The sequence below is a fragment of the Engystomops pustulosus genome, chromosome 2, assembly GCF_040894005.1.
Source record: "Engystomops pustulosus chromosome 2, aEngPut4.maternal, whole genome shotgun sequence".
Lineage (NCBI taxonomy): Eukaryota > Metazoa > Chordata > Amphibia > Anura > Leptodactylidae > Engystomops > Engystomops pustulosus.
In genome coordinates, this window is record NC_092412.1 from 219,894,991 (window position 1) to 219,907,081 (window position 12,091).

At 37.8% G+C, this 12,091-nt stretch overlaps 1 long non-coding RNA gene across 1 annotated transcript in view; it reads left to right on the forward strand.

Annotated features, from left to right (window-relative positions):
- The first annotated feature begins 3,161 nt into the window (after positions 1-3,161).
- LOC140116736 (uncharacterized) overlaps positions 3,162-12,091 on the forward strand; it is a 42,487-nt gene continuing 33,557 nt past the window's right edge. Inside the window, exon 1 of the long non-coding RNA XR_011852945.1 lies at positions 3,162-3,214. This is a non-coding gene — a long non-coding RNA (uncharacterized lncRNA). The remainder of the gene's footprint in view (positions 3,215-12,091) is intronic.

Sequence of the window (12,091 nt, forward strand, 5' to 3'; positions counted from 1 at the left end):
GAAATCAAAGCAATCATTTTTGATAGACAGTCCTGTGTAAAATACTACAATTTCATCTTCCAGATGTTGAATTACAGATAACATGTGAAAGATGTTGCGGTCATTAGTAAATTCGAAAAGGAAACTTTGAAAAGGGAAATTCCTGCAGCATGTTTACTGCAACTTTTATATAAAAAAAAATTTTTTAGACAAAAAAACGTTATTATAAAGAGTTATATCGAATGAGTATATTGGGCGTTTTAAGCCCGTTGAGTTACTTTGGGGTTTTTTTTGCACAAAATGTTTTGAATTATTCACATCTTAGGATGCATTCTCACTAGTGCTGGTGTCTGCCAGGAGGTGATCTGTAATGGATATGATCTCTTGGTAACTACAGTTAAGGCTGCCAGAATGCCCGGAATATACCAGCCTTAGCTGGGGACACCAGGAGGTCAGATCCATTTCAGGTCCCCTCCTGGCCGACACCAGCGCTAGTAGGAATGCATCCTTACTTAGCATTTTTCAAATAAACTTTAAAAAGTATTTTTATTTGAGTTATTCCATGTTATTTGCACATGGGCCTAAAAGGCCCCAGGTATGTAAAAGTGTAGATTTCTATGGTCATGCATTCTAGGGATAAGTATACAGGCAAGGAGGCGCTTTAAATGTGAGCCAGTTTTGCCCAACTCAAACTAAAAATGTGCCTAACTTTTCATAAATCAATAGTTTAGTGTAAGAGGAGCAACACTTTTTATAGTCATTATATCACTGGTAATCCACTAAGTTGCTGTCCCCTCACATCTGTTAGGTAGAGTCTTTGCTGCTGCGACTCACTCCTCCTCCCCCCTCTGCCTAACCTAAAGCTTTTTTGTTGTCTGATACCTCAATTATCTTGAGTCTGCCTTGCTAGCAAAGTGGAATCCAATTGATAAAAACAGAAAAGAAGGCAGGAGGATGAAAAGAGACAAATTTAGTAAAAAATAATTCAAAAGAATAAATAAAATATAACCACATTTACTGTGATCCTTCATTCATTAGGTCCAAAGTAGGAATGTTGGCTACAGTATACTGTAGTTTATCAGCAACTAATATAAATATACAATATATTGTTTTTAGAGTAATGGAGTTACACTTTAAGAAGACCAGGTTGCAGCCCTGGAGAAGTCACTGATTGACAGTACATCTAACCCAGAAGGTGTTTTGAAAATGAACTCAAGGGGGGATGATTTATTAAAGGGGTTGTATGGTCCCTGAACCTCCAAAACAAACTCCTGGGTGTGGTAAATACACCCTCTACACCATCTAATACAATAACTTCCACTTAAATTTTGTGGTAATTGCGATTTTTACAAAGAATTACTTCTTTATTCCTGCAGGCAGGAACCGAGGAAGCAAGATGGCCGCTCAGCTCTGCATTGGGACTACAAGTCCCACGATGCTTTGCTCCCACCAACCCGGAGTGTGCTCGTGCACAGAATGCACAGCACAGCAGTGATTGGCCTCCAGTGCTGTTGTCTTGTGTTGTAGAGGAGGCGGAGGTGAGCACTGTACATACAAGGAAGGAAGCTGCACAGAGAATTTCACTGTGTGGAGCAAATGTGCGGGCACATAGGATGATGAAGACTGCCTACCATGCATACGCAGCCAGCGCTGGGGACTGTGAAGTTGTTGTTTCCCTGGAGATGGGTGACTATAAACACCTAGTGACCTTATAACTTTATATAACATTATCTCTAAAACTAGAATTGCTAATAACATTGAATCAGTTAAGGGAGTGACTTATGATTATCTAAAAGGTGCAGGGCAATGTCCCCGACTGTAAAACCCCTTTTGCACACTAATCTGAAAATTTCCCATGGTGGTGCTCTGCTGGCCGGATCAACTAAGAGGCTCTGAACTCTAGTAGATCCAGAAGCCATCTCTGCCAGGTCAAAACTGTTTAGACAAGGCCTGACCTAGTGAAGATTTTAGCTATAGTTTCTGCTGGTTTTCCATTCTGCTCCGCTCCCACCATGATCTCTGCCCTATCATGCCCAAAAAATGGCACGCTGGGTGGAAAACCTGTCAGGGAAGGGACTTAATACATGCTACAGGCATAGTTAATGCCCCCTAATGTTGGGAAGTCCTTCAGGAAATGTACCAAGTTTAAGTCCATGGGAACTGGTTAGAAACACAGGTCAGAAAGTGCTAGTCACACCGATTGAATTGAAATTAAAGAGTTAAAGAGTTCACTTATAGCAAAAGAACATGATGGTTCAAATTACTATGTTGTATCTTCTCCAAACATCCCCCCCCACTGAAAGGGAACCAAACATAGGAATAAAACAGAACTTCACAACCGTTCTGATGTCAATATATAGCCAAGTTTCTTAGCTATAAGCAGTCCAAGATTTAAAGTTTAGCTCAGAGAAATTGCTTGTTTTGTTTTTCCAAAGCTGATTTTTTTTTTACAAGATCTTTCCCTCGTAAACAATACGCAGACATTCAAAGCATGTGCAGAAGATAGCATCTTACGAATCCTAAAGTTCTAAAAACCTATAAAACTCTTTCGATTTTCTCCCTCAACACATTGTTTATTTCTCTGTCTCCATTTTTTATTGCACAAAGTCACTTTGCTTCTTTGATTCCGCTGACAGATTGATACTGTTTCAAGCTCAATTCTTCATGAGAGATTTATTACTCTTGGAAGGCTGCCACAAAGAAAGGGCATTATTTTTCTTTTTCTGTTTCATCCCTCCCTTAATGGACAACATGTAGGTGGAGATCCATTTGTCTTGTGTTCATTGATATTATAATAATACAGCATTTTGCATGTATTTTTCTTAACCTTGATGGCAACTTTCTGATAACCAGCAGTGTCAATGTCAAACATGTCTTGTCTATTGTTGAATTCTGAAATGGATCTTGTCACCTTGTGGTCATAACTATGGAGTTTCTGGTTAATGCGATACATTCTAAACATGGCTTCTAGTAATACCAGGCTAATTATTTATTTTTATAATTGTTCTCCAAAAACTTCACTATGCATGAAATATATCACTTATGAAATATATAAATCATATCCTTATGTATATGTTACAGCTATAAGAGACTGTGATCTCAGGAAGCCTCAACACTATCAAATCAGTAGACATCCAATGCTTGGGATTCCCCCTAGTTAGCTGAATGTGGCTCCCCCTGGCTCTGGAATCGAAATGGAGAATGATACAAAAAGAAACGACAACAGCTGAAACGGGTAACTGTACCACAGCTCCTATATTAAAACTACAACCACATATATAAGCCACCATTCCAAAAACACAAATGGCAGGCCAACCATCACCTTGGATAGTAGATTGGGGAATCAATTTGCTCGATTGGCTGCATGGGCAGGTTACGCGGGACACAGCGTAACTTTAATGATGTAATTTTTGAATTATAAGTTATTTTTCCCATCCTTCCTGTCACTGGCCTTTTGCTAAGCATTACATTTTGGAATATACTAAATGTTATTCTTGTTCTACTTCACCAAATGGATATAGCTATGATTAGTGACAACCAAAGTGTATGTTAGTGTCAGAAACCCATTGACACTGCAGAAGCTGTGGCCTCAATTACGCTGTAGTTTTGCTTATTTAGATTGACTGCTGTGTAATATGCACAAGTCCATAAGTAGATGGAAAGAGAGATACAGTAATTATAAAGTAATTATAATGTACTGTAAAAGCATTGAAACATTGGTGTGAAAAGAAGGTCAGTTGCTTGATGAAGCACATGTGCTTTGTACTCGGTCTACTGCCGAGCCTTTAACAGCGTCTTCCTGAAATGACTACTTGATAAAAGTGTGTTGCAACCACCGCAGTGAGTGCCGCCTATTCTCTATTTCCCTTCAATGGACTTTATCTGTCCACTGATCGCTGTGCACCATGGATGAGCTAATAGAACTAGGTTATGAAATTTGGAGATGTTCGTGAATGCCCGTGTAGTGTTTCTGTCATTGATCAATGTGAAGTATCTGATTAACATGTACAGAAAACTTTTAGAAGATTTATTTAAAATTTTTTAAATTCAATACTCTAGGTTCAGTTAATAGAGGAAAATAACATGATACAAATTTACCAATTTCTCTAACATTTTGACAGTCCTTGGAGACAAAAAGCAATCTAATGTCAACTTAAAACAATATAAACAAAAACGGTAAAGGTTATAAGGATCTCCATGTAAGATTTGAACTAAGATGTTAATTCAGTTTTGCCCTTTTCCCTTTTCCTTGTTTCATAAAATACAGTAATCTAGAACAACTTCAATGTAACTGAGGAACCTGCGGACAAATCTCGTACAAAGACACAGCGTGACATGTGGCATTTGTATAACAACTTATATCCAAAGAAAACTGTGGGCTATGTAACATGGTGCAATAAGTATAAACTTTAGGCTTTTAGTTATTTAACAACTATAAGTTAGAAAACTTAACGTAATAGCGTATTGGTGGCAGATTCTTATTTGTTTAGGCATTTGTTATTCATTGGTGATGGATGAACTACCGAATTTATTATAAGTTATTGCCACTTTTAACCCCTTCACGCCGCAGCCCTTTTTCGTTTTTGCGTTTTCATTTTTCACTCCCCACCTTCAAAAATCTATACATTTTTTATTTTTTAAAGGAACAGAGCTGTGCTATGGCTTATTTTCTTCTTAATAAATTACACTTCAAAATGGTTGGTATTTAATATTTCATGCCATGTACTGGAAAGCGGGAAAAAAAATTCCAAATGCAGTGAAATTGGTGAGAAAACACTTTGCGCATTAGTGAAAAAAACGCAACGCATTCGCACTTCAGTATGGCAGTATATGGGGATTTTCCTCCTCATCCACATAGGACATTGTAATGAATGGGTTAACACAAAGCAGTCTCTGGTCTTTGGAAGACCTGAGGCTGTCATGGCGACAGCCGATGACGTCACGGGGAACGACGATCCTTGTTAAGATCTTTGTGCAGCTGCTGGCTCTCCAGCCCTCTCCAGGGGTTAATATTAACTCTATAATACAGGAGGTTATTATAATAATATCTTACTCCAAGGGTAGATCTAAGATTTTTTTAAAAAGTGTTATAGGATTGCAGCCAGTATGTTTAAAAAAAGAAAAATCTCCTTCTGAGCCCAGGGCTTTTGTTCCTGTTGGACCAAAAGAACTGTTGTCACATTCATAATATACTTGATCTTGACTGTATCAAGTCAAGACTGCAGTATGTGGAGCATCACTTCCAGCTTCTACGCCTGGTATGTGATGTACAAACCCTGAAATAGGTGCAATTCCATTTCCCCCCTTGAGCCACCTCCATGCCAAACGGGTGTGGAGGGTCGTGAAGGAGAGTGACATTCTTTCTCTGCTCCTGTGCACAATGTATAGCCTGCATCCATTCAGGAGCAGGCTAAAGTGCAATTCTTCACCAGGCCAGACCTAACGTAGAACTGTCCTCTGATGCAGCACAGCTTCCTGCCGCATGTATTGGGAGCTGGGTGGGAGGAACATCATACGCTGGTACACTTAGTACCTGCGTATAATAAATGTACCCCATAAAGTATATTAATGGTATGTGACAAATCCATGATGTCAGACCTTGAAGCCTTGGGGACCATAGCTAATATTAAGGACCTGAGTGACACTAGAAGTCAATGCAGGCCATTTTCTTCCTGTTTCTTTCTGTCTTTTTTAAGACATTTTTCGTCACATTGCAATTTTGACATTTTGAAATGTCCGCCGGACATTTGTTTTTCGTCGGTGTGACATATTTATCTTCTATTCCAGATGTGCTTTATGTTACAAATGACATTTATCATTTAAAATTGTCTAAAATTTGCAACATTTTTTGGCGCAAAAAAAACTCCAAATGAAACCATGCTTAGAAAACTTAGAAAATGGATAAAAATGCTTCAAGATGAGTCAAGGTTAAGTTGAGGGCAATTATCTATGCATCACAACGGGCCAGAAATAAAATAATGTGAGAATATTTGTGCAAAATTTGTAACAAATGTCTCAGAAATGGATCTGGAAAAAAACCCATTTAACACAAAGAAAAAGTGAGATTGATAAATTATCAAAGAAGCAGATGGAATAAAGACAGGAAAAAACTAGCCAATATAAAGAGAGATAAGATAAATGGCTCCAATGTCTTCTATTATTTTATAAATGAGAAAAATGGATCCCAAAAGAAAAAAAATGTACATATTGATGAATTACCGATTCCTTTTTCCAGGACCTTCCTTCTCGGTCCAGTAGCAGTTTCTGGAAGATGCCCCATTGAACAGATATTTCAGGGTAGCTCCCTAAAACAGTCATTAAAAACAGCCATGACTCTTTACTAATGGATAAAGAAAGCTTCATGTGATCAGATAAAAATGTTATTCTGCTTCCAGATGAGTCAAGGTTAAGTTGAGGGCAATTATCTATGCATCACAACGGGCCAGAAATAAAATGATGTGAGCATATAAATAACTCTGTGCAAATGTTATTAACATCAGTGTGATATGTATGGGCTGTGTTATCATCATCTCTGCTCAGACTAAAATTAATAAGACTTCTCAGGGATCAGACACAGCAAGTTGTAAGAACTTTATGGATGGGGACACTAAAAAAACAGAACTGTGAAGGACATTTGAAAATAATTGAAATGTCATCAGAAAAAAAGTAAGAAAAGAAAATAACCTATTACTTTGTGTTCAGCAATTTTTAGATTTTTTTTGTTTTTGTATCCAGTACAACATCTTCCCATGTTATCATTAATATAAATACTCTTTGTTCAAGAGGCACATACAAGGATGTAACTACAGGCAGGTTACGTACAAGATAGGTTCTGTAGGTTTGTTCTTAAGTTGAATTTGTATGTAAGTCGGAACTGTATATTTTACTATTGTAGCCACAGCCAAATTTTTTTTTGGTCTCTGTGACAATTGGATTTTATAAATGTTGGGTTGTCATAAGAACCAGGATTAACAATAAAGCTTAATTGCAGACACAGTTGATAACTGTTACAGCTGTTTATTGTAGCCTAAGGCCCCTTTCACACTTGCGTTTTTCACGCACGTTTTCTGCGCTTGCTTTTGACACGCAGAACTTGCATTGCACTCTGACCCATTGGGGCAGATTTACTTACACGGTCCGTTCGCGATCCAGCAGCGCGTTCTCTGCGGTGGATTCGGGTCCGGCCGGGATTCACTAAGGTAGTTCCTCCGCCGTCCACCAGGTGGTGCTTCTGCGCTGAAGTTCCCTGGAGGCGCGCTGGAATGCCCTGAAATTCACCGGCCTATACCTGGTGAAGGTAAGTGTAATTTTCGCAACACATTTTTTGTCTTAAATGCGGCGGTTTTTCCGAATCCGCGGGGTTTTCGTTCGGCCACGCCCCCCGATTTCCGTTGCGTGCATGCCAGCGCCGATGCGCCACAATCCGATCGCGTGCGCCAAAATCCCGGCGCAATTCAGGTGCAATCGGCGCAAATCGGAAATATTCGGGTAACACGTCGGGAAAACACGAATCGGGCCCTTAGTAAATGACCCCCAATGTAATCAATGGGCTTTTTCAGACTTTTTTTCATGCACACACGCGCGTTTTTTTTAATGCGCGTTTAAATCTCAGCATGCTCTAATTTTGCAAGTCACGCACGTGAAAAATGCACCATACACGTGGAGATGCATCAAAACGCATTGCACTCTGAGACACTTGCAAGTCCAATACAAGTGCAATGCGTTTTTCACGCATCAATTGTCATAGAAAAGATAGAGCTCAGTCCTGAGTCCTTTGAAAAAACGCATTGAAATTGCATTGAAAACGCGAGTGAAAAACTGAGACACTGAACAAACTTTGACTGAAAACTGATTGCACTCTGATGCAAAATGTGCGTTTTTCACTGACCAAACCCTGATCGCACCCTGATCAAACTCTGACGTGATCTGCAACGCAAGTGTGGAAGGGGCCTAAGGCAAAAGTAAATTAATTTACCAACATCCATCCGTTTGTAACTAGGGGTTGTATGTAAGTCGGGTGTTCTTTAGTAGGGGACCGCCTGTAAATGTAATATTACAGATGAGAAGATAAATAAGCAGATGCATCTAACTTTAACATAACTTTTTAAAAATAAATTTTAATAATTCTTTATTAAACAATAAATATTTTACTTTTATACATTATATAAACAATAAGAAATAGAATACACTGCTGTTATATATTGTCTCAGACCGAGGCTAATCACCTCCTTCTAAGTATCTTTTACAATGAAAAAGACTTTTGGATTTGCTTACTTGGATAGTTTTAATGGATGTATATGTATTGGACTAATTGGCCATCACAACAGCATTTTTTCTGTAGATTTTATTGTATGTTTTAGTGGTTTTTGATTGCCACATTATGTATAAATAAGAATTGTAACAAACTTTATAATATTGGAGTTATAGTTTATGGTTGATAACCTTTTGATCCTACGTACTCATATTGGTACTTACATTAAAAGGAGGGGTGCACAATATACTAGCGCAAACACAATACATTCTTCACATTACATTATCGGATTATGCTAACAAAAATCTTAACATTCTTTTGTTTTAGTCAGTATTATCAGATTTTATCAATGTGTTGCAAGGTATGCTAATTTTGCTGTAGCCAACAGTAGTCTTTTGGTGCGCCAGATTTATCACTGTGATGATACATTCTCGTGTAGACTATCCAATCCTACTTTAGATCTGCTTTTAGTTGGCCTAGACGTTTGCCATAATGTAGAGCATTGTTTTATTTTTTCGTGTAAAGACAATTTTCTGTGCGGCCACATCCCTGTTTCGGAGACCAACCCCAGTTTTCATAGTCCATGTCCCTTAGTCAGATTAGTTGGAAAAGTCAGAAAAGAGTTTAAAAGTCTTGATAAATAGGGCACAAGGTGTTTTAGACGCAAATGATGCCAGACGTCGGGCTAGAGTGGATTAATACAATCCCCCAATAATTTTGCATTGCATATATCGGCGTAGTGTATGTAAAACCAATATTAAATGTAACGAAGAACATATCTTATTAAAGATCATAAAATATTGGATTTCTGTATGCTATATGTAATGTCAACTATAGTATCACAGTAAAACCAGGAGATGGACCGGATCGTTTATCAGTGTTTAAGATAGGGATTGTTGATAAGAATATATTTTATTTTTTGATTAAGCATTTAGGAAGTGAACTACCTTCTTCAACAGATCGATAAAACAATATTCCATAAGGATATATATTAAATCTTGTATCATAAAACAATATTTTATAAATGATATTCGAATAATAAGCCATCATATTCAATGGTGGCAGTATATGGTGCCAAAGGAACAAAAACTGTAGGAATGTACAGCTTAAGTTCATATTTTTTAAAGTTATATAGACAGGTTATATAAAGTAAAAATATGTATATTATTAAAATTTATTTATGTACACATGCATGTATCTAGACTACTTTTAAATGAGGAGGTGTAAGTAGGTGTAACAGATGAGTGGCTAATATGGAAAATTACAATTCGAAACTGGGCTTTTACATGCAAAGCTAAATTGAAAGGTATTCTGGGCTTTATAGTGCTGGATGGAGCAAGTGTACTGAAAGAAAACACATTTAAGTAAAATGATCTTCTGCCCATTCAGAAATGGGCCTCTAAATCTATTTGGCAGACATACAGTACCTCAAATGGTCTCACTTTAACATTTCAATAGTTTAATTGAAATACAAAAGGTTCTTACCATGAGGAACTGACCACCTTATCAGTATGGACTGCTGGTGTCTGTTCAGTCCCCTATAGTATTTGTTTGTGTTTTTGCAGGAAGGGGCGTGTAGAGGAGCCGCCTTTTCCTTCTCCTAAGAGCATGTGCAGACTGTGGGATGAAGCCACGGTGAAAGTGTTTACCAGCAATGTATTGCTGGACCTATGTGGTGCTGTCCAATGTCAAGGTTGGCTTAGTGGTTAGCATTACAGCCATGTATTGCTGGGGACCTGGGTTCAAGTTCCAGGGTCAACATCTGCAAAGGGTTTGTTTGTTCTCTCCGTGTTAGCGTGGGTTTCCTCCGGGTCCTCCGGTTTTCTACCAAACTCCAAAAACATATCGGTAGGTTTATTAGATTGTGAGCCCCATGGCGACAGGGACTGATTTGGCAAGATCTGTGCAGCACTGCATAATCTGTAGGAGCTATATAAATAAAGTAATTATTATTATTATTATTAATAAGGCTACTGGTCTAGGTTACTGACTTGTGTGGAGCTGTCCATGGTTCATGGTGCTGATCTTGAGGGCCGTGGTGCAGGGCTGTAATGTGCTGGTGTTGGTAGTTGTAACATTTTGTTTGTGGGGCTAGAGATATATGATCAAAGGAAGCTGATTTAAACTATTAGTGGGGAAATCAAATTGTCTGTGGTCATAAAGAAATTTAAGATGGTGGTTTCAATATAGGGAAGTCACCTTTTTAGTGATTAGTGCTGTCATGGTGAATGGTGGAGGGCGAGTAAAGGGATTTTCGGACTTAGAAAGGAGGAGTACTCTAGCTGTTCTATACATTTATTATTTATTTAATATAAATGTATGTATATATTTTGTATAAAATATTGTTTTATGATACACGATTTTATGTATATCCTTGTGGAATGTTTTAGAGATTTGATGGAGCAGGTAGTTCACCTCTGAAATGAATAATCAAATAATAAAAAGACATTCTTATCAACAATACTTCCAAGTGTGGGCTCCCTATCTTAAACACTGAAAATTATCCAAATTCTGATTCTGGCGCCGATCCAGTTCATCTACTGGTTTTACTGTATCATGGAAATCCAGCACACAAAATCTGAATGTTCGGCAGTCAAATCTCCAGAAAAATTCAGGAGCACCTCAGGTAAGGCTCCACCTTTAGGTTGTGGGTATAAGGGCCCTCAAATATCCAACAAAACTAGCTTAGAGGGCCCAATCTGGTCTTGTATTTCCCTTCTACAACTATAGCAACAGTTATTCTTTAATATATTACTTACCTTACTATTTTAATGGCTTGATGATCACTGAAGAACAAAAAACTACTTATGTATTGTAGAGCAAAAGTGTCCTTGTTTCCTATAACAATTGGTTCTAGTTATGATTTTACTGGAAAAAAAAACTTTAATTAGTTGCTATGGAAAACAAGGTCACTTTCTCATTTGTTTACATTTGGCCCATTCTACTTTTAGATTCTATGCACACTACCTTCACAGATAATATATAGGGGGGTACATCACCATTATAGAGCTTTGACGATAATTGGGCCATCAGCTTAGTTGGTTTAGACCAGAGTGTGAGGTGTAGCATTATATTAAAAGTTTCAGCAACATAAATCTGTGATCCAAATTCTTTCTTCTCCCAAGATAGGAAGTAGAAGTTGGAACAAAATTCCATTTCTTTGGTCTGAATAACCAATGCTTTTGTCGGTGCATGAGCAACCTTTTCCATGGGGAGGATATAATGCTTCTTGGTACTAAAATGATATGGGAGATAATAAGTGGTCCTAGTAGGGATTAAGTACAGTATGTAAGAAACTTAAAGGGATTGGCCAATTTACATAAAATTATTTTAATATGTGGGGGCAGGAAATTAGGTACCAATATATCAATATACATCGAAGTTCTGCATTGCTTTATTGAAATTAAAAGTACACACCAATAGAAATTACTTTGACCTTATCAGTTGGCAATCTTGGCCATAGAATGGCCACGGATTGAGGGTCATGTGACCCTAACACACCCAATTTTTCTTCCAGGACCTTATGATAGTATTCATGAATACAAGCTTACAGTCCTGTAAGGTAGACTTGTCAATGGCAGTTACAGTCACATGAACCTCCATATATGGCCAGTGTATCTGCTGCCATTTCTAAACCAGGGACATCATTATATATTTTAAGAGAAAGTGGTGTAGAACGTAGGGGTAGTAATAGATGTGTATTGTTAAATTTCCTAAAATTTGCCCCACACATATTACAAACAGTTTGAAGTAAAGTGGCCAACCCCTTTGATGTCAGGTTGGGTTTTGTTTTATTTTTTGAATACTGTAGACCACAATGGTTTAAGCAAAATCTACCACCATAAACCGTCATGATAATCC